Source organism: Natrix helvetica (genome assembly GCF_964273705.1).
Source record: "Natrix helvetica genome assembly, chromosome: 3".
NCBI classification, from domain to species: Eukaryota; Metazoa; Chordata; class Lepidosauria; order Squamata; family Natricidae; genus Natrix; species Natrix helvetica.
In genome coordinates, this window is record NC_138549.1 from 120417477 (window position 1) to 120440727 (window position 23251).

Sequence of the window (23251 nt, forward strand, 5' to 3'; positions counted from 1 at the left end):
GGGAAAGGCCTGGAATGCATTACCTTTGATAAAAGAAGAGCTTTGGGGCATTCTGATACTTTCTCTTAAATCTTCAGCTGTAACCTCATTCCCCTTGGGTCTTCTAGCTGGATCCTGTGCTTCCTATTACTTTAGATGATTACAAGAAATTGCTGCAGTTGTTAGACAAACACTGAAAAAAAGAAAGAGGCCAAAGTAACTTTCTGACCAAAGTTACAAAACAGCTGAGGAGATTCCACAGGAAACTATATACTTGAGTTTAAAAAAAGATGTTTGACAATGTCCTTAACTAAAACCTCCTGGGCCACAATAATAGAAATAGAACAAGAAGATGGACCCTCTAATAGGTCAATAACAAGTTAAGGGACAAGAAATAAATGAATTATCAATTATCACATCAGAAGGAAGTAAGAAGTAGGGATTGTCCAAGATTTGCTGTGATGGCTGGTTATTAACAGTTCATAAACCTCAAGTTAGAAGAGAATGCTGAGATTTGCAGATGATACTTGATTAAACAATATTGATGAAAAGTATAATGTAAGAGGATTGAAAGAGATATTTCCAAAGTAGATCATTTAGAATGAAAAAGACACTATTTGTACGGTGATGCACTCTGAAGCATTTTTTTAAAAATCCTAATTTTACCTATAAGCCAGTTTTGACCATGAGTAACCAATAAACCAATCTTGGAATTTTGGGAGATGGTGCAATGAAAGTATCAATCCATTGTAAAGCAGTTGTTACAAAGGCAGTCTGTTTCAGAGGTAGTATTCAGCAGGTTCTGACCAGTTCTGGAGAACCGGTAGTGGAAATTTTGAGTAGTTCAGAGAACGGGTAAATACCACCTCTGACTGGTCCCACCTCCATCTATTCTCTGCCTCCCGAGTCCCAGCTGACCAGGAGGAAATGGGGATTTTGGAAAGAAGAGATATGCTAGAGATGCATAAAATTATCCTGGAGTAGAGAACAAGATACAGTATAAGTATAGGTGGTTCAGGACAAACCAAGGAATTACATAATAATTAAACTAGAGGATTTGTTGTCATTAGATATAGTGATTCCTAGTTATCCAGCAACAAGGTGGCATTTAAAGAAAATCAGGTCAATCTGTATGTAATATAAAGTGTAGTTTCTCATGTCTTGTCCCTCACATTAGGTCTGAAATGATAAAGAATCAACATAATTAAAACTAGTTGCATATGGCAGGTGAATCGTTATGCCATAAAATCCACCAAAAATAAATGAATTCCCATAGCCAACATTCAAGGGTTATATCAAAATGTAATGATTCCATAGATGCCAAAGGCTAAGAATGGGATCTCTTACTGTCAAGAGTATTTTCCCCCCACAAATGAGTTAGTACATGTCAGCATATATTAGTAGATACAAGGGTCACTATGATGAGCTATGTAAATAGAAAATAGGCTCATTTACTGTTACAAGGCCATTACAATTAATAGTTACAGGGCTTCCTTGGGATTTTAAAACCTCAAAATCTCAAGCCCACTACTGATTTGAAGAAAAAGCCAATATCACCATCATGCCACAATGATATCTACTATGTTGTACAAATAGAAATGAATTGAACACAAGGCCAGATGTAACTTGCTGAGATGAGTAACATCCTGGACTAAGCATACTTAATAAAGAATATTTTTATCACAAATATTTTTTTTAACCTCCCACACATGAATCTTTAAATCCTGTAACTGAAGAACAAATAAATTGGAAAAATCCAGGCTTTTGACAGATGTAGCTTGAATAAGGCTAGGAGATCCTGGCTATAAGCCAGACTGTGTGTTCTGCAATCCATTTCTTCTTGCCAAAATCATAATCAATTTAATTTCATGGTCTCAACTTTGCTGAGTTGGCAGTCCACCTGCTGTTAAGTGATGGTGCATGACCCATAACTATAAGTCAGCAACCCCAACCCACATTTCTTATCCTTGCTAACCACAGGAAGTACCTTGTTCAGATTTTTTCCCCATGAATCAATAATGTGTTTTCCTGCAATGGACAATTATGCCTGTGGGTGAGTGAAGTTTGTAAAGAGGATTATGATGGCTTCGGACATCACACTACTTGGAGAGGGAACTGTGTTGGAAGTAGTCATTAGAAACCCAAATTGGAGAAATTACGTATTGTTTATAAACAAATATGCTCCAATTGTTGCACAATGGTGAAAGAAAGATGACAGGGAGGTGGGGGTGGAGAAAGAATGAACAAACCAACTCTTGATAAAGACTGAAAACTGTTTTAGAAGTGTATGTCTAATTAGGAACATAAAGGATAGCTATCTGAAAGAGTTAGCCCTGCACTTTCTTTCAGAGGAAAATGATTATGTTTTCAATTACTCTCACAGCTTTATATTGTCGCCCATACCTGTACACAAGCTTGTACTGAAGAAATACAGCTTAGGAATCATATGCTCATGGATAAAAATTAGCAAGAGATTATTGTGAGAGAGATAAGTGAGAAATGTGATCATGGGGGATCATTGTAAAAATGTGTATAATGAATTTTAGAGTCATAAGGTCAATTGATATTTCTGCAGTAAGTCACTCTCATTTTAGACTTGGTTCCAAGTTATACTCACATCATCCTGCTATACTTACACTTAAAGAACATCCATGAGGGAACAGAGAAGAGGAGAAAGAGCCAAAGATTATTATGCAAATGATATGACTTATGTCCTTGCATCAGGCATTGTCGTATTATTCCATTATCATATGATTACATCACAATGTCCACATTATCATTTCAGTGTCATCATGGTTTGTTACAGATTGCTATGTACACTCATTAATTTCCTTTTCACTGCTAGTGAGGGAAGAAAGATTGCTCATCTTCACCACCACTATCTTCTTGGCCCATTTTATTATTCTAATCGCTTTTGAAGTCCAAGAACTGAGGAAGAGATTTTGTTACCTGAGCCACAGAACAAGATGCTATCTCTCTACTACCATCTCCACTGCAAATTCCATATCCAGAGATAGATTATGACTGAATATATTAGTCTTGAATGCATTGGAGAGCAGTCCAGTCCTCAAACAGGTAACTGTTGACCCTAATATGTAAATCTGACAAATAACTGCTTCAGTCTATAGCTGTTGAAACACAGGAATGGATCTGCATGTCATCACTGGACAATCAAATAAACCTTATATTCAGATCACGGTTGGGTTCCTGCCATTTCTAACCTCTTCTATAGAAGAGGTTCCACAAATCTACAGTGCCGTTTAGAACCGGTTCCAGCTCCCTCCCCCCCGCCCATCCGCACATCATCAAGATGAAGAGCGAGAGGAGGAATTCTGGGAGTTGAAGTCCACAAGTCTTAAAGCTGTCAAGTTTGAACACCCCTGGGGGTTTTTCTTCTAAAGGGTTAGGGGTACAAGGGTCTTGTAACTTGACAGCTTTAAGACTTGCGTGCTTCGAATGCCAGAGTTTCTGAGCCAACATTTTGGTTGCTAAGCAAGAACTTTGTTAAGTGAGTTTCACCACATTTTACAAGTTGACCAGGCCCACCCAGTCACATGACTGTGAAGCCACTCCCACACGGTCACATGGCTGGCAAGCCACTCCCACAAAGCAGGGCAACCTACAGAAGAGGTTCTAAAAAATTTTGAAACCCACCACTGATTCAGATCATCTCATAACAATACTATGAAAATCAGAGAAGTAAATGAGAGAGTGAAACCTCCTTGAATTATTCATAATGTCTGTCCTCACTTCCTACACATTGGAGTTCTTGGATTGTAATGTTCTTTGTTATTGTAATGTAATGACTCCATTAAAGAAAATCAGCATACTGTTCTTTTAGTAGAGGAAAGCAATATTTTCACTCGAAAAGAAAATAATTGTACCTGGAGATTTATAACTATTCCATTTGGAATTTGCTCACTCATCCCCTCATTATAAGTTTCTTGGGGATAGGATCCTGCCTTGTTTTCTTCTTTCTTCTTTTCTTATGATTCTCTAGGACATAATCCATATTGATTATGTTGTAGTACCAAGGGTTTATGTAATTCGCAGGACAGTATAAACAAAAGAAGGAAGGCTGTAATACAATAAAGCTAAGTGAATGAATGCTGTCAGAGGTTTTCATGTAGCGGGCAGTCTGTCAGAGTTGTTAAATGGACCCTTGCACTGGCAAGCATCCCCCATGTCGGGAAGATTGGGCACTGAATTTAAGCAAGAGATTAAAAGGAACTGGGTAGTCCACTGAATGGAATTCAATTAGCTTGCTGATAACTTGATTTTTAAGACATCTTCAGTATTATATTAATGGCCGTTATATATAAGGTTGCTGCTGGTGTGCAATTCTTCTTTTGGGATTGGGTGCTTTCAATCTTCCTCATCTCAGCCTGCTTCAAATAGTTAATTATGCGCTTTGTTGGGAGTATACTCATAGTGTTGGGCAGGCAATATATATCTATCTACAATAACAATAGATTACTGTTACTTTAAATGAGTGGATGTACTTAACAGCTGTAATTATCTTTACAATAAGAGGGACTCAGGAGAGCTCACTCTCTCTCTCTGCTTGTCTCTCTGCTTGTCCTGTGATTGATGACTTGATGACTGGAACGTGAACTGCGACTGTAAGCAATTGTTTGTTATTTGAATTGTCTTTGGACTAATATCTACTATCTACTATCACTACTTGTGAAGCAACTTTAATAGTAAAGCTACTTAATTTTACTAGCAGTGTCTGTAACTCTATTTGTGTGTTTCTACTAGCAACATTTTTCTCTCTGGCTGCACATTCCGCTGTGATACTTTCTGTCTCCCAATGGAGATACCTCTCAACAGGCTTATTCCAGGTAGACTCGGTCACAACACATTTAAGTGGGGCCTTGGGATTAGACCTTCCTTTTGTCTCAAAACAGAAAGGCTGTAATCTAAAGGGGGCATGTAGGAATTTTCAATATTCTTCCCACTTCCTAGTCTGGAGAAATTTCCACAGTCAGGCAAATAGACCTGACCCTTGTGAATCAGGACAATCTCCAGCAGGCACCTGGGGGGTTTCCCAGTGAACTTACAGGCAGTTTGGCACTCAGTGATGACATGGGAACTTGATGTCATTTTTCCTAAATAGCTTTCCTGTTGATAAGCCTTTGACAGTTCTTTGGTTACTGAGACCCTCTGAGAAAACTAGAAGCAAAGAGATAAATGCAGTGTTGGAAGCTCAGATTTGAGTACTTTCTATAGCAATTTGGGAAGCAAAATATATTTAGCTCTCCTTCTAATTGCTTTCACAAACTGTTGTCATGCTGCTTGTAGATTACCTGTAGATCTGCCTGATGTGAGCATTTCACACAGCAGACAAAATCTGTCAAATTTGCATAAGTTTCAACTCTTTATGGCCAGAGTCCATTGGGGTATCTGGGACAAGGACTAGCTTTGTTATCTGGGTCCAGTCTTGGCCTATGAACTCAGATGAATTGGATACGGTGTTCCCTTGCTTGTCCCTGGCCACTTGTCCCTGGTGCTTGATCCTTGGCTCCTGTCTTCTGAGGTTAGAGAAGTGATGATAGATTGGCTCCAATAGGTGGTCAGTGACTGCTTATGGGAAGAAGTGTTGCCATTGCATTTGAAAGAAGCAGTAGCCTACCCCATTTCTCAAGAGCCTCTCCCTGAACTCATCCACAGTTATTGCTCTGCATTTCACCTTGCTTTTATGAAGAAGATTGTTGAGACTATACAATTTCAAGACGTACTAGAGGAAATAGATGAACTGAAACTTTTTAGTTTGGCGTTCAGACACTAGGCCTGAGACAGAGATGGCATTGTTTTTCTGATTTTATAATTTTTACAATAACCTTTGTTGTAACTGCATCACTCTTGTAATTCTGGGTGACTCAGCCACTTTTGATATTTTTGGTCATGGAATTCTTTTTGATCAAAGGCAGTGGCTAAAGATTGGAGAAACTGTTTTAGCAATGCTTTTATTCCTTTTCAATGACTGCTTCCACTCAGTAATAATGGAGGAGAAAAGATCAGTCAGGTGTCCCTTTCTTTGCAGTGTGCCACACTGGAAAGCTACTGGAACAGGTCACCTGACAGTTTGGAATTTGGTATGAACAGTATGTTGATGATTCTCAACTGCACATCACTACAATGAGTCATACCATAGATCAGGGGTGTCAAACTCATGGCCCTTAGGCCAGATGTGTCATGCCTGGCCATGCCCACCCCCATTTTAGCAAAGGGGAGGAAAGTCATGATACATCACATGAAAACAACAGGATGCCACGGGTTTGATACCCCTGGCATAGATAATGTCATTATCTTGACCCAAAGTCTGGAGGGCCTAGGTGGTGAGGAAATAGGATGAAAGTGAACTCTAACTTAGCTGTCTATCTATTGTGGGTTGCTGAAGTCTACAGATGTATCTCGATAGATGGCACTGCCCATGAAGAAACAAGTTTATGACTTGAATGTCCTCCTGGAATCGTAGATGGATTTCAGGATTCCATACATTCCTGTGTCAGGAATATTCTTGTCCAACTTCCACATGCAATCTTCCTGAATGGAAGAATTTCTCAGCAGTGTCACTGGTATAGATAACTGCAATATACTCTGCAATGTACTCTATGTAGGGCCGTTTTAAAACTACTTAGAAGCTTCAAATAGTACAGAATTCAGCCCCCTGGTTATTGATGTATATGGTATGCTGACATGCACACATGACATGAACACTCAAAGCTCTGCATTGGCTGCGTATTAGCATCTTGGTGTAAGTCAAAACACCTTTCAAATCCTATTTAACTTTACTGTATCAGTAAAGTTGATGATGGAAAATCTAATCCATAGAAATGTATGCCATTTCCCAATCCGACTCCCTTCACCAGTGCTGGATTACAACCCATATATATGTGAACCTATATATGTGTGTATTTGTGTGTGTGAACCTATAATCCACAGCCCATATAGTACTGTTGGAAGAAATGTCCATCTGGGTTCAGTTCCAAGTGGGGAAAAAGACACTGGAAACATGGAGGCTGATTGCAAAGATGGTTTTTAATGGTGGATAGGACCACATGGTTTGAGGTCCTGGGAAAAAGGGGGATCACATGCCTTGACGATCCTGAAGAAAAAAAAGGAGAGAGATGCTGAGAGAGCCTGAGTTTTATACCTTCTCTTGGGTCCCGCCTTGGAGCTTCCTGTTCCTGTGTAAGAAATGTATTCTGATTGGTGGTCAGACTCCCAGGGGGCAAGGGTCTTAGCTAACTTTGTAGGTCGTCTGTGTCCTAGGCTTGGTTGAGCCTTGCTGGCTGATGTAATCTTCCCAGGTGCCACGAGGTGAGATGGGTAGAGAACTAATCCTCTACCCATCTCACCTGTGGGCTGTGTCTTTTGTGTTGCAGATGAGCTGGCTCAGGCCTTAATGGCCCATTAATAAAGGGGGGGCGATGAATTTTTGCCTCCCTTCTAAAAGAAATATTCTGCCCTTTTTAATATTTCTTAAAATATTTAATTTTCCTAGGAGAGGGGGTGGGTGCTAACTTCCTACAGTACAATCTTTGCTGGCTGGGGATTATGAAGATGCAGTTTTTCATTCCTACAGGTCCTTAGTTTGATGGACTTACTTCATAAGGGACTCCCCCGAGTCCCTCCAGGGAGAGGGGGCGGTCTATAAATACTGAAAATAAATAAATAAATAATGCATTTCTTAATTTTTAAGATACAATGAAGCCTCTACCGTTATTGTCATGCTGTTTCCCTCGGGTGTCTTATTATTTCCAATCAGAAATGATAACAGAGGCAGCAGCTTCGGAAGAATGATACCAAAGGTCATACAGGCCTACTGTAATTTTCTACTCCTCTTTGCTTTGTGGTTTTTGTACCTATTATGAGGCCATTTCAACTTCAACATGGCTGCTACCCCCCATTTCTTACGCTATTGTGGTGAGAAAAACTGAGGGCTGTTTTTAATGCTTCCAGGAAAATCCTCTAACCTACCTATTGCCAGAATAATAGGCTTAAACCAGGGGTGTCCAAACTTGGCAACTTTAAGACTTGTGGACTTCAACTCCCAGAATTCTGGGAGTTGAAGTCCACAAGTCTTAAAGTTGCCAAGTTTGGACACCCCTGGCTTAAACACTACAAGTCTTAAAAGAGGTGGGTTAAGTACAGAGGTGGGTTGTTCCTGATTCAGCCCAGATCGAGGGAACCGGTAGTAGCTGCGGCAGGGGGCTCCACCCATCTGCCCAGACGCTTATGCGCATGCCCAAACTGGTAGTAAAAAAATTGGCAACCCACCACTGGTTAAGTTGTTCACTGGGACTGTGCCTTCAGGGCTGTTCTCCTGACTGTCTGCTGTTTCGAAAAGCCATAGTAAGTCCTGCCCAGAAGAGCGCTGGGCAGGTGTCAGCAAGGGCAGGATCTATAAAAGGAAATGGCTCCATCTACTGTACCTAATTTGTACTGGTTTTATAAGCAGAGGTGCTGCCTTGAAGCTGTAAAGCTTTTTTCCTCTCCATTTTTAAAATATAGATTTAAGATTTCTACTATCAAATCCCCTCTCCACGCTCTCTTTCTCTTGCAGGATCCCTTGCACGAATGGTTTAAACTTATGCTGTGCCAAGATCTGCTTTGTAAGATTCTTTAAAGTTTTCCACTATTTAGGAAATGAACTTTTTTCTCAAGGGACCCGAGAAATTGGAGGGGGAAGAGACTTCTCTTGTTGGTATTACTGTGTTCTGTCACAGAAGCCTCTGACACCTCTTAGGTTGTCCATAATTCACAGACTGAAGAAGCCCCATGACATATTTCCACTTGGGATTTAACTGGAGCATGGGAAGCCAAACCAGAGAGGGTTTCTGAACAGACAAATGATTATACAATGAAAGGCATCGGCATCCATCTTTAGCTATTTTATAGCTAAGAAGATCAAGAATACCACATGGAGGAGAATTTCACTTACTTTTTCTTCTCCTTTGAAAGAAACCTAGGAAGCAAATTCCTTGTTATCAAACTGATAACAAGAACTGAATGGGAAACAACACAACTCATTTTCCTGCACTGCATTAGCTGAAATAACCTAATGAAGAAAATTATATTTCCATCGTTCACAGAGTTGTTAGAAGGCCTAAAAACTTGCTGAGAAAAAGCAGTTTGCCAAATTTACTCTACTTGCTAGGAATTTTTCAACGTCTTTTTTTAATTTCAGCATAATACAAGAATCTTTAAACTCAACATAATTCAGCTCACCTATAGCTTGTAGTCGCAGTGGTTCAGTGGCTAAGACACTGAGCTTGTCGATCATAAGGTTGGCAGTTCAAATCCCTAGCGCTGTGTAACAGAGTGAGCTCCTGTTACTTGTCCCAGCTTCTGCCAACCTAGCAGTTTGAAATTATGTAAAAATGCAAGTAGAAAAATAGGGACCACCTTGGTGGGAAGGTAACAGCGCTCTGTGCACCTTCAGCCGGCCACATGACCACGGAGACATCTTTGGACAGCGCTTGCTCTTCAGCTTAGAAACAGAGATGAGCACCGCCCCCTAGAGCCAGAAATGACTAGCACGCATGAACCTTTACCTTTACCTATAGCTTGTATAAATTATTCCTCCACACACAGGCTGCTATTCTTTACATCTATACTTGAGGAAGTAGTAGTCCCAGCTTTTTCTTAGCAATGGCTTTTGTGTAAGAACTGTGCCTTTTCCTCAGTAGCAAAGCTGGTTTTACCGATGGCCTGTTAAAGGGACAAATACTGCTTTCAAGGACACTAAATTGGTGGCACTAAGAGCAAGAGGTAAGCTTTGCCAATGCACAGTTGTTTGCAGAACTTGCTGATAATCACACTGTTACTAGTTTCAATGGAATCCTGAGTAGAGATATTATTTGATATACAGCTGTTCAGGTGAATGATTTTTTTAACATTTCACTTACGTTTTCCTTAAATCATAAAATGGTGACATCTATGTTTAGGATTCTTCCAAAATATTTGTCTGGGGAAAAAACTCAAACCCTGGAAGCTGCTTTAACCCCACTGAGTGATACCCTCCATTTTTATCTATACCTATGATAAAGTTTTCATTTTTATGTTCTTTTTAAAGAAAATGCTATATTAATCTCAAAGGGACTGTTTTCTCCCCCTGCTGCTTTTGGTCTAAATCAGTCATGCGAGATAGGGTGGTGATTGCATTGCACTTAGGACAAAAGCTTACCTTTAAGAGACCTTTAGAAAGAGGGACATGATGGCTCAGTGATTGAAGACACTGAGCTTGTCAGTTGACAGCCCAGGTTGAAACCCGAGAGCCATGGGATGGGGTCAGCTCCCTTACATGCCCCAGCTTCTGCCCACCTAGCATTTTGAAAGCATGCAAATGCGAGTAGATAAATAGGGTTTCAAGGAAGTAGGTTGAGGGGGAAAGAAAATGGAAAGAATAGTGGCAAATAAGAAATACACTTTTAATGAATGGGTTGGAAATGTATACCAGAGGGAGAGAATGAAGAGCAAGCTAACAAATCCATCTTCATTTCTATAAAAGAGCACTTATTTATTAAATTTCTATACAACCCAAGCTCACTGTTACAATGACTCCAGGCAACTTACAATATAATAAAAAGTTTTAAAAAAAGAACTAGAAAACAATTAAAATTAGAAACATTGAATAGAAAAGCTAAAAACCAAGATGATGGGCGGCCTGGGGGTAGGGCTCTTCTCTATCCACTCCCAACATAACACCCCCCTGTCAGGTTCTTCTTGAAGGCCAGAGGTGTAGGAGCAGATCACATCTCCAATAAAATATTCCAGGGGGCGGGGGCCACAGCAGAAAAGGCTCTTCTCCCGGAGTCTGCCAGCCAAAATTCTTTGGCTAACAGGATCCAAAGTAGGCCCTTTTCACTGGAAAAAAAAGCGGGGTGAGCTATTCCTATTAGGATGAGATGGTTCTTCAGATACGCTGGATCCATGCCGCAAAGGGCTTTAAAAGTGTTGACCAAAATATGATACTGGCGAATATTTTTGTAAAGATGTGCCAAAACTGTGTGTGAGTGGGCTATTACACACACCCACACCCACAATTCAATGCCCCCTGCCCACTTGCATATGCGCAAGCGCCCTCCGCGCATGTGTGTGGGACATCAACCCACCCTCACCCCACCCCGTGTGTGGGAGTTTTCACCCTCCCCAGGCTCCGGAGGCTTTCCTGAAGCCTGGGGAGGGTGAAAATGGCTTCCCCTGGCCCTCCGGAAGGCCAAAAATCAGCTGGCTGTGCACCGGAGCTGATGGCTCGCGTGCCGGCAAATATGGCTCCGCATGCCACCTGTGCCACATCATGGCTTTAAGGCACGCTTGTAGAGAAAAACAAGACAAAAAGTCTTAAAAGTTTCAGAATGAGAGCTTTAAAACAATAAGGTAAGCAAGTAATTTAACTTTCCCAAGTTCTTTCTAGCACTTCTTCTTTCAATTCCCCAACAAATATTTTAAAATGCCAGGACGCACCATAATATTTTATTTTAAGCATAAAAATAGAGCAATTGCACTCTAAATTCACCTACACTTATCGGTTTAGGGAAGAACTCTGAATCAGGAACAGAGCAAGTCAAGGCAGGCATCCTGTTTCTGGGTAAACCTAAAGAAATATCTAACCAAAATCATTCAAATTCTCTCTAAATTCAAAATTTGTTCCAAGACTGGGCAGAGACCGATTAAAGATATAGGACAAGTTATTTGGCATCTACCTAAAACTGAAAGTAAATTATTTTCCAGGCATTCTTCTCAAAGAAGATTTATCTACAGTGTACAGTTGCCATGTCACCAGAACTGGTAGGCAAGTATTTCTGGAGGAGAGACAGACCTTGTCCCTTTCTATTAATCACTCCCATGCTGACAAAGCAACTCTGGGGCATGTTTTTCTGCTCTACTTCCAAAGTATACTTTTTGATGTGCAAGCTTCATAATAAAGAATTCTGTATAATGTGAAGGTTCATGAATATCAATTAAACCCAGTTCTCACAGTAGTAGTTCACCCATATGTCACCCAAAATGGCCCACAGCAATACTGCCTACTGTGAAAGTCACACTTACTGAACTGTATAAGGGATTCAGAGTGATGCTTACTGGGCCATGAATTAAAATACTTTACCAACTCTTACATTTATTTAAGGATGCGGTGGCTCAGTGGCTAAGATGCAATCAGAAAGGTCAGCAGTTCAGCGGTTCGAATCCCTAGCACCACTTAACGGAGTGAGCTCCCATTACTTGTCCCAGCTTCTGTAGAAATATAGGGACCACTTTGGGAAGGTAACAGCGTTTTGTGCACCTTCAGCATTTAGTCATGCCGGCCACATGACCACGGAGACGTCTTCAGACAGCACTGGCTCTTCAGCTTTGAAACAGAGATAAGTACCACCCCCTAGAGTCGGGAATGTCTAGGACATAAGTGCAAGGGGAACCTTTACCTTTACCTTACATTTGTCTTGATTGTTGTCCTTTTTCATGCCATTATTATTTTTGTTTTCTATCTTCATTCACAATATCCTAAAGATAGAAATCTTATGTTAAGAATTAAAATAAGGTAAAACTACGATTTTGCGGTTCAACATTGTTAATACAGGGAGTGTCTTGCTACTGCAAATTTTGGTAACTTAGCACTGTAGCATGGTGGCTGAACATAAATTGCTACTAGATTCTGTAAAAAGAAGAAAAGTTTGGCAGTAATACAAAAATCAAAAAAATCTTTTTTTGGGGGAGTAATTTTTTCCATCTGAAATTCCCATGATTAATATATTTAGAACATGTTTCCAAATGACATGAAAATATGAGACAAAAATAAAGTTCCTTAGAATTATTATGATGGAAATGACCTGAAATGTCATCTACTTCAACTTTCTGCTCAGAAGAGGATTTCTTAAATGATTTCAGACAGAAGGATATTCAGCTTCTGTTTGAAGAGAACATATTACTTTATAACTCAGCCTATTTCACTGATTGTTATCTCTTATTGTCAGGAGATTCCTTTTACTATATAACCTGAATCTATTTCTGTGTGATGTCAACTCAATGCTAGTCTTGTCCTCTGGAGTGATAGAGAATAGGTTTACTATCTTCTCTATATAGCGTATCTCTCTCCCCTCAGTCTTCTCTTCTATAGCCTAAACATACCCAATTCTTTAGTTATTCTTACTGTGCTTGGTTTCCAATTATCTTGCTCATCTTGGTTAACCCTTGTCAGGCCCCAAGAATAAAGACCTATACATGGAGTTACTTTATGGTCGTTTTCGTTATTGTTCTTTATCTATAGACAGAATCTTGCCAGACTAGATCTGCAGAACAATAGATATACTCTGTGAACTGCTAGAGAGGCACTGTCTTGACCCTCTTCCTGGGTACCAAACTTTTCACCCTTCACTGCCACTTTGTCTTCTGGGAAGTAGCCCTTTTCCCTGGGACTCCAGACTACATTCCACCACAGATCTCCTCTGAATTTGCTTCAGTTTGTTGATATCCTTCCAAATTGCTGGAACAGCTGGTGGACAATTTCATTTTTATCTCCCATCCCCCAATCCCATCCCCTTTCAGGGCAGCTTCCAGAACTAACAGCTAGGCAGGCAGGCCAAAAGGCAATCCCAGCTGCCTACAGATCAACAGAGATCCTTCAAACTGATTTTTGTTTGGATGCATCAGCAGCTGCAGGGCTTACTCCAATAACATATGTATTCCTTGGCATGACTGTGTTTCCATTCTCTGGATCTCTCACTGCCACATGTCGATCTTTCTGTGGAATACTTTGAAATATGAAACTATTATACAGTAATCTGTTTGGTGAGTTATTTCATCTAGTTGGCACATCTTTCATCCTGGACCATTTTGACTCTGGTTTGTACATATTTCCTGTTGAATCATTCCTAGCTTTCTATTTATTTGAATACTGTAATTGAAATTTGGAAATATCAGTTTTATCTGAACAGATTGGATGGAAATGATTTTCTACCAACTATGGAAATTTTTATATACAATATTGTCAGTGGTGGATTTCCATTTTTTGTTTACTACCAGTTCGCTCATGTGCAGAAGTGTCTGGGTGAGTGGGTGGAGACTCCTGCCACCACCACTACTGGCTTGCCTGATCTGGGCCAAACTGGGAGCAACTCACCTCTGAATACTGTACAATAAACAAGTTAGTGAAACTACAGATACCAGAATTAGTCTGCAATTATCTGAATAATCACTTGGTGGCAGCAATGAGAGCAAATAATTATTTTTGGTCATCAAGTTGTCAGGAATATCTTTGGGTGCCCAATCTGGTAGCACTAGTGAAAGCCCATTGGCAAATAGCTTTAGCTTCAGACAATTTTTTTTCCTTGATGAGACATATTAACTTTAATTGCTAATTGCTAAGCAGAAATTCAACAGGTTTAGCACATTAGTGATGCAAACTTATTCCTTTCATGAAACTGGTGTATGCTCTCTGCAGTTTTCCCTTTATATTTTAACTATTTGGGACTGACAAGATCATACAGTGTTTTTTCACTTAGATTGTCTCAGCAGTTGACAATTTCAGCCTGGATTTGGAAGCTAAGCATGGTCACATTTGAATAAAGAGACACCAGGGAATTCCAGGGCCATAGATTAGACTGGAAAGTAAAAAAAAAAAGAATAAAATGATGCCAAATAATTTTCCATACTATCATCAGGAACCAAGTTCAACTTGAAGGAGATTTTACTCTCTAACTAGAAGTATCATGTCCCAGTGTATTTTTAAGGGTAGACATAATGATTGTGGAACAATCTTTGAAACAAATAAGGAGGATTGAGAAATTTAAAGCTGTTTTCTTAACACTCTAGGTCCCTTCAAATCCTTACAAGTGATAAATATGACCTTACAAGCAAGCCAAGCATAACTCTTTTCTGCCTTAAATGTTGGGAGTCTAGTTCACTTTATTGGCCCTGTGTCGATCAAGATGTGTCATAATGACCTGAAGCCGTTCAGAATAAGAACAGGGGACGTCTGTGGGGTGACCACACTGTTCCATCTTCTGCTGTGATAAGTGACTAAAACCACTCAGTTTTTATAGACACAGGATAAAAAATAATGTGGCAACATCCAAAGAGAAGAGAAAACAGTACTAAAATTTAATCAACCACCCTTTTCATCATTGCCTCAAAATATATATGGGCCTTTTTGTCCCTGACAAAATGGGAACATCCAGATACCTCGTTGCACTGTTGCTGTAAGGTAGCTGCACATCTCTTTGTCCAATTTATTTAACCTCATGCCATCATTTGTGTTGTTTATTTTATTCATCACTTGTTTTCTTTTCTTTTTTTTTCCAGAAAGCATGTCGATTGGTTACAATTAAATTTCGTGCGTTACTACAATCATTCTTTATATTTCATTCAAATTGAATTGTACATTTTAAATCAAAAATCTCCGCGTAACGGAGTGAGCTCCCATTACTTGTCTCAGCTTCTGCCAACCTAGCAGTTTGAAATTATATAAAAATGCAAGTAGAAAAATAGAGACCACCTTGGTGGGAAGGTAACAGCACTCTGTGCACCTTCAGCATTTAGCCGGCCACATGACCACGGAGATGTCTTCGGGCAACGCTGGCTCTTCGGCTTTGAAATGGAGATGAGCACCGCCCCCTAGAGTCAGGAACGACTAGCACATATGTGCGAGGGGAACCTTTACCTTTACCTAAGGTGTGTGGGTTTCAACTCCATCAATATACCAACATTCTCATTTAACTACATTTGTTTGAAAGTACTTCTGTCTAGAATCATTTATATTTACATTATAATAAAAGTCATGATGGGTTATCTGTTAACGAATAAACATTCCAAAACCGAAAACATTCTATAAGCAGCTACAATGTTCTACTTATTTATCACCTAGAATTAACTAATTTTTTATTTTTATTTTTATTATTTTTCCCCCATTTGATTATGTTTTATTTGGGTTTCACCATTCTTAACTTTCTTATTTTACCCATAACTATTATTTTTAAATTTTATTACATTCCTTCATTGATTCTTATTTCTTTCCTCCATCCACCTATACCATTTATCCCATATCTGGTAGAATTCTGATTCTTCTTTTCCCTGAATTTCTTTAGTTAGTTTGTCCATTTCAGCACAGTCCATAACCTTTCTTATTATTTCATCTTCACTTGGCGTTAGTTTGTTTTTCCATTTCTGGGCATAGGCAATCCTTGCTGCCGTTATTATATGTAGTATTAAATACTGGATTTCTTTTTTGTATTTCGCAGACATTATTCCTAATAAGAAGATTTCTGGTTTCCATTCTATTTTAACTCCCGTTATTGCCTCCAGCCAATTTTTGATCTTTTTCCAAAACTTTTTAGCCTCCTCACAGGTCCACCATAAATGGTAATACGTTCCGTGTATCGATTCGCATTTCCAACATTTTGGGGAAGTATTTGATGATATTTTAGCTAACCTTGTTGGTGCCAGGTGCCATCTATAAAACATTTTATACTGGTTTTCCTTGTATGCAACTGAGAGTGTCATTTTTAAGTTTGTTCCCCAAAATTTTTCCCATTTGTCTAATTCAATATTATATCCAAAGTTCTGTGCCCATTTTATCATTTGTTCTTTCACAATTTCCTCTTCCATTTTTGATACTTTTGTATATTTGTATATTCTCCCCATCATTTTTCTATCTGGGCTTTGAATGATTTTATCCAATTCGTCATCACTTGTTTTCTGATTGAGTTGTAGAGTACTGTGTCTCAATATGAGCTCAATATAAGTGGTGTCTCAGTGGCTAAGGCACTGAGTTTGTCGATCAGAAAGGTCGGCAGTTTGAATTCCTAGCACCGCGTAACGGAGTGAGCTCCCATTACTTGTCTCAGCTTCTGCCAACCTAGCAGTTTGAAATTATATAAAAATGCAAGTAGAAAAATAGAGACCACCTTGGTGGGAAGGTAACAGCACTCTGTGCACCTTCAGCATTTAGCCGGCCACATGACCACGGAGATGTCTTCGGGCAACGCTGGCTCTTCGGCTTTGAAATGGAGATGAGCACCGCCCCCTAGAGTCAGGAACGACTAGCACATATGTGCGAGGGGAACCTTTACCTTTACCTAAGGTGTGTGGGTTTCAACTCCAGAATTCCCCAGCCAGCATGCTTCTGGGAGTTGAAGTCCACACGTTTTAAAGTTGATTATCTTGAAATCCACTGATGTAGAGCATTCAGAATTCCCCAAAAGGGGATATTTTAATTCACAACCTGAAATGCCACTGATCTTGTGTGCAGGGCATTTTCCCACACTTCCTGTTAGCTGCCTTAGCAGAATTTTATGCCAACATGATCTTTTCAACACAGGTTATTAAAAAGGCAATGAAGGAACAATAGTGTTGACATTGCATCTCCTCTAACCCTAACCCAATCCCCTACCCACCCAAAATGGAATAAAGAAATGGATGGAATACCAGGACACTGACAAGAGTACTGTTCTTTGTGCAATTGAAAGGAAGAATTGTGCCATGTTGTTCCATATGCATTTTGAGAGTGGTGACTATGAAAATTAATTTGCTTCCAAACTACTTTTGAAAAATTGGGGGGAGCCGAAACAGTGGCAGGATCAGGTGTCCTAAACGTACTCCTATGAAATCTTCACTGAAATCACTTTTCTTCTGTCATAATTGTATGTGGGATCATTCCTTGCTGCTATTCATTCTTGAGTATATCCTGGAAGTATGGATCCAGTGTTCCCTTTTGATTTGCCTGTAAGACGTTGCACTCAATAGTTACAGATGATAATGATCTGCATCTTGGAAGTTTTAATTTGGCATAGGTACTATTGTCATTTGATGCTGCAAAAAAACAACCACAGAGAAAAATCAGACACAGGACCTCAATCTGGAATATGCTACCAATATAGAGTGGGAGTAGCACAAGATAATTTCCTGTTGCAAATTTGCTACATGCCCACAAAGTATAACATGGAAGTATTTGCCATAAGTACTAGCAAAAGATGGGATGGGGAAAGAAAAATAGAAAATGTAAGATACAAAAATAATAGAATGGCTTCCTGCAAGTCTTCATCTGAGGAATACAAATTGTTTCAGCTACAGCTATTGTTTATTGCTCTATTCCTTTACTATTCTTACACCAGCTTGTTGCAAAGTTTAATAAATGGATTAGTTCTCCTTCAATTAGCCCCAGCTTCACTGACCTCTATTTCTATATATCAGAGAGCTGGTAATGTTGTATAAAGTAGAACAGCTATTTAAAAAAAAACAGTGGTCCCCTTACTTATACTGTTCAGAAAGTATATCCCACCATTTCTAGTGAGCATTTGTGACAGTGGTGGGATTCAAATTTTTTTACTAACGATTGTGTGGGCATGGCTTGGTGGGCATGGCAGGGGAAGGTTACTGCAAAATTCACATTTCCTCCAGATCAGCTGGGTCTCGGGAGGCAGAGAATAGATGGTATTTACCGATTCTCCGAACTACTCAAAGTTTCTGCTACCGGTTCTCCAGAACTGGTCAGAACCTGCTGAATACCACCTCTGATTTGTGATAACAGAATTTGTAATGACCTCTCTGGAAAAAGTCTTCATCTGAGAGGAAAGCTGGACTAAGCCCATCAAATCTGATAATAGCAGGACATGTCCCTGAAGCCCTGGTAGAGTCATCCTTCCATCCACACAGCCCTGACTTTCAAGACCTGACTATAGCAGAGAGGGCATCTAAGCCCTGAGAATGACAAAGGGCGGGGAGGTAAAGTAATACCAGATTGCTTGAGGGATACCTTGGAAATAGTGGCCTCTTGGGGAATAAAGGTCAACTCTGGCCCGCCACAAAGCTACACTAATTATTTTATGTGGATTTTGGCTATGGAGGAACTTGGTGGGAAATGCTGAGAGGGACAGAATGGGAAACAGGAAGCTGTCAAGGTTAGTGGTGGGAAATACACTGGCTTAACTGCTGCCATACCACAAATAACAAACCATCAAGTTCATGTCCTTGGTTGGTTCCCATAGTTTAGCTGCAATGCATTCCTGTGCAAAATCACATGGATCAGAAAGTACCAATGGAAGTGAAGTAATAATCCTTATTTTCCACCTGACTGAAAGAAAACGTCACCTATCAAGATCGGAGCAAGCTTATAGGTTTTCTTTTATCTCATTTTCTCCCTTGATTAACAGTCATTCTAGCTGGGCATGACTGAAGTTTAAGTTCAACAAAAATGAAAGTTATCAGGTTTGCTGGGCTTAGTCCTGCCTTCCTCTCAGATGAAGACTTTCATTACTCCTTTTAAAAATGTACAGGTCGGCCTTCTGTTCTCTTTTTACAATATGAAAAGGATGGAGAACATCTACCGTGTTTCTCCAAAAATAAGACAGGATCTTATTTTCTTTTGACACCCAAAATAAGAACTTGGCCTTATTTTCGGGGAGGTCTTGTTATTTTTAATGTGCAGGAGGCAGTGAGAGTGGTCACCTCATGGCTTCTGCTGTGTTGCAATATTTTCAGGCAGGGCTTATTTTAGCGCATGCACTCAAAAGCCCAGTTGGGCTTATTATCCAGGGAGGGCTTATTTTCAGGGAAACAGGGTAGCTGCATAGGGCTAAACATCCAACTGATAGAGACTGAAATAACCCTCCCAAACAGTAGCAGGAGAACAATTATTTTTGGTAAATGTTCCTACTCAAATGACTGTAAGAAATTCTGCTTCACTCATTTTCTGTTTCAATTCTTCATCAAGTAACAGTGGCGATGAACAAAACAGTCCCACAATTTCAATTTTGCAGTTATATCGTTTGGTTTGGTTGTCTTTTTAACATTTGGAATTACATTTTAAGTACGTTTGAACTTTGCATCAAAGGGTCTTTTGCTCTAGGCTATTGCATTTTTGCCCACAATCTTGCCTACTTGTTAGATTTCCTTCTATTTTCATGAATTTGAGCCTTTTGTACAGGCAACTATACTCTGCAAAATTGCAATGCAAAATTCAAAGAACATTTGTACATTTCTAATAATATCTAGATTTTGATTCAGATGTATTGGTTTGAAAATGCAAAATGAAGCAAGTTCAAACGTAGACGTAAAATAAATAAGTTTTTTATCCCTGCCTAACAGCATATCTCAAGAAGGAACTACTGAAAGGGGGTTACTAGCCTACTGATGGTACTAGATGCAGTTGTTTGAATTTCTGCACTTTTCCTAATAACACTACCTGTTTTGTAAGGGTGGACCTGTGAAAGGAAACCCCTCCTGAAGCCATGTTCTTCTCCCAATCTTTGCTTTAGGACTCCAGTAGATATTCCTTTTCTCCTAGAATTCATCTATATTAACTGAACAAGCCTGGTCCTTTTGTCAAATACTTTGGGTCAGATCAAGTATGAAACTTGTAAGAGAGTACAATGAAAATATTCTCCTGGAATGCACTGCAGCAGTTACACCAAGGCACCAAGTAAGGCTGAGGGTTGTTTCCCCAGAAGAGATTTTGACCAACTATTGACCCTCTGAACTCAGGCAGCATGGCCAAAATATTCAATTGCGTACTATCAATAGAAGAGAACATTTGTGGTTCAGGATTAAATGTGGAGTCCTTTGTGCTGCCTGACCTTGGTTGTTGGGGCTTGCAAACTTTCGTTTTCTAGCTAGATAACATAATCAGGTGCTAGTGAATGTGCAGTTTGCCCCTAGTTTATATACATTTGCTCTACCAGGGTTGTAGTTTCCTTCTTGGTGGCTCCTTGATTAGAGTATTGTTCTCTGTTTGATTGATGTCTGGTGTTAATCCAGGGAAAACAATACGAGATTAAGAGGAGGAATTTCCTTGCTGCATTGGACAGAAGTGGAATGGAAGGGTATACTGGACAGTTAAGGAATATGGCAGGGAGGAAAACTGAGGAGGAATTTTCCAAATCCAAGTCAGTTCAGCTATCAGTGGCAAATCTTTCTTTGTGTTCACACATTCTATTGCACTGTAAAGCAGTAGAAAGTCTCATTTTGGCCTCATTACATGTAGCCTAGCCCTCGAGTTACAACCACAACTGAGCCCAAAATTTAGATTGCTACCGTATTTTTCAGAGTATAAGATGCACCAAGATTTTGAAGAGGCAAATTTTTTAAAAAAAGTTTTTTCCCTCTGCAAACCTCCCCAAAATGGCCCGTTTTTCACAAAAACGGGCCCGTTTTTTTTTAAAGTGCTTAATAGCCTTCAGGAGGCTTATAGCGTCTCCTGGGGGCTGGGGGGGGAAAATTGAGCAAAAATAGGCCCGTTTTCACTCATTTCTGCCCTCCCCAGCCCCCAGGAGCACTCTGAAAGCCTCCTAAAGGCTATGCACAGCTATTTTGGTGGTGGGGGGGTGTTTCTGGAGGCAAAAAAAAAAGCTGCAATCAGTGTATAAGACGCGTCCAGATTTTCAGCCTCTTTTTTGAGAGAAAAAGGTGCGCCTTATACTCCGAAAAATACGGAAAATGAAACATTTGTTAAGTGAGTTTCCCCCCCCTTTTTACGACCTTTCTTGCTAAACTTGTTAAGTGAATCACTGCAGCTGTTAAGTTAGTAACACAGTTGTTAGGTGAATCTGGCTTCTCCATTGACTTGGCTTGTCGGAAGGTTGCAAAAGGTGATCACATGAGCCCAGGACATTGCAACCATCATAAATATGAACCAGTTGCTAAGCATCTGGATTCTGATCATATCATCATGAGGAGGCTGCAACAGTCATAACTCACTATTTTTTTAAACACCGTGATTACTTTGAATGGTCATTAAATGAATTGTTGTAAGTCAAGGACTACCTGTATGTGAATACCACCTATATGGTTAGATTCAGCATGTTATAAGAGTTTGGGATATCATGGGAATCCAGAAAACCATTTGATGGTAAGTGTATATACTATGTATATAAAAGTCCTGCAAAATAGTATTTCATGTATTTAGTACTAGTAAATAGTACTATGTATATAAAAGTCCTGCAAAATAGTATTTCATGTATTTAGAAAGATTTCTAAGATCTGGAAAGAGACACTGCAACAAAGATGATAATTACTCTCGATAGCGTTGTATATCTGTGTGATACATTTTAATATAAAATAACCGAGGGAACAAAAGAGTCCTATTTTTGTCCCCCACTCAAGAATAGCGAAAATCTTAATTCAGAATTATTCAGGTACTTTTCCTCCCTTAATTCCCAAATAGAAAAATTATCAAACTGGCTGCTGCTGTTGACAGAACCCCCCCTCACCAATTCCTGGAAACTGCAAAAGTTCTGCTAAACTCTGAATCTGCAGATCTGGGACAATGGAATAAACTGAATAGAACAGAAATTGGGTGTTTTGCTTTCGTTTTTGCAGCTACTATTTAGTCTTTTCCAACAGAATGGCAGTACTGTTTATGCCCTCCAAATGTTCCAGAGGCCAATTGTATGCGGCTGCAGAAAAGCTCTCCTGACTGCATTTTCCCAGCCCACATTTTGGCTTAAATTGTGTCTCTGTGTGTGTGTGTGTGTGTGTTCTAATGACTGATACTTGTACAATATTCTTCATTACAGAAATCTTGTTTGATAAAAATGATAGACTGTGTCACCAATTTCCTGATGGGCCCTCAAAAACCACTAGTCTAAAACAGATGGCTTGGAATAGTGTGCATGATAAGTGACTTGATAAGGCTACTTTTTCCATGGCATCAAAGAAACAACCACATTAGCTCAGTGGAACTCTATATCCTGAACTGGGGATTTCCAGCCAAAGTTATTAGAAACAGATGTGTCTGTGCCAAGATGCAGATCATGGGGTCTTGTAAAAGAGAACTGTTGAAATGTTGTTCTGCCATAAAGAAATCACCTTGGTCCCTGGTATCTGCTTACACCATCTCCCTGCAATAGCATTCATATGATTTAGAAGGTTTTATCATGACTTCTTGGATTATAATTGTAATTAACAGCCTTAAGCCCAAGAGCCATCTTCTTCATGACTCAGTTAAAATGATCTCCCTCTATCTAAGCCATCAGAAAAATAAACTGGCATAGATTTTGCTTTTCCCAGCCAGTCCAGATTACTTCTCTTCTAGCTTTCAGCTGCAAGATGGAATCCTAAACAGTTAGACTGTTTAAAAACATTGGCTTAGCACTCTTTTCAAATGAGGAAGATCATTTTCAAACAGTTGGATGAACATGTGGCAAGTATTGGGGCTGTGTTATGTCACTGAGTAGCAGAGAAAGTTCTCCTTCTTCAGCTTCATGCTGCCGTTCATGTCTCCTTCCATTACTGGTCAGCTGCTGTTTGGGTGATTCTACTATCCAAACTGATC

At 39.7% G+C, this 23251-nt stretch overlaps 1 long non-coding RNA gene across 1 annotated transcript; it reads right to left on the bottom strand.

Annotated features, from left to right (window-relative positions):
• Nucleotides 1-108: 108 nt before the first annotated feature.
• LOC309389728 lies at nucleotides 109-22214 on the bottom strand. Its single transcript, XR_014174995.1, has 3 exons — nucleotides 22188-22214; nucleotides 12420-12492; nucleotides 109-172 (listed from the first exon to the last, which is right to left on the bottom strand). It is a non-coding gene; the product is annotated as an uncharacterized lncRNA (long non-coding RNA).
• Nucleotides 22215-23251: the final 1037 nt, after the last annotated feature.